Source organism: Ylistrum balloti, unplaced genomic scaffold, assembly GCF_031769215.1.
Source record: "Ylistrum balloti isolate Yb309-2 unplaced genomic scaffold, AGI_CSIRO_Ybal_v1 Utg369636, whole genome shotgun sequence".
NCBI lineage: Eukaryota > Metazoa > Mollusca > Bivalvia > Pectinida > Pectinidae > Ylistrum > Ylistrum balloti.
The window spans coordinates 549,784-550,718 of record NW_026781899.1 but is presented as its reverse complement, the minus strand read 5'-3'; positions in this window follow the sequence as shown (position 1 = coordinate 550,718).

The following is a 935-nucleotide window of genomic DNA, read 5'->3' as shown; positions in this document are numbered from 1 at the left end:
AATAATACAATGATTACATTATGCACATATACTGTATATAACTTACTTTGCCGAATATCTTAGCAGTTCTGCAACATCAAATGACATAGAAATATATAAATCATCTTCACAAAACACGAAACATCTGCATTCTTAGAATGCTACAATCACATAAAAAGTAAACATTTTGAGCACCATTATTTTGTGACAAAATTCTGCAATTATTTTCTTTTCCGTCAATCCATATTTGTAAGTGTAGATTTTGCAGTCATTTTCCATGAATAACCCACTGTCAAAGGGAGGTAACTAACTAAGCTTTGTAGTTTAACAGCCTTCAGCATCACACTTGACCATGGTCATTTTATACTTGATTAAGCTTTCCTCTCATAGAAACTTGTATCATAATCAGTGCTGTTTAAACTGACTGTCAAGCTTTCTTCTTACACAGACTCCAACAGCACCATGGTATGTTGCTGATAAGCTCTGTTATTACAGAGACTCATTTGAGTGTCAATGATCTTGATCATTGATTACAAGCATTCCTCTAACTCATCACTGGGCATGGTTCTTTAAACAATCCAAAATACTATGCTTTCTGGCGATACAGAGTTACCCACACACAATGCCATTTTCAAGCTTTGTTCTAACACAGACTTGCCAGAGTCACAGGTACATTACAATCAACCTCTGCTTTAACACAGATTATGTAGTGTCACAGGCATATTAAGACTTATAAGCTTTGTCCTTACAAAGAGCCAGTGTCACATGTAGGCTAGTCAAGCTCTGTTTTAACACAGACTATCAAGTGTCACATGTAGGTAACAGTCAAGCTTGGTTCTAACATGTACTAGCCAATATCACAAGTTGGTGAAAATGAAGCTTTGTTTTAGCACAGTCTTGTCAGTGTCACAGGTAGGTTACAGTCAAGCTCTGCTCTAACACAGACTTATCCAGTG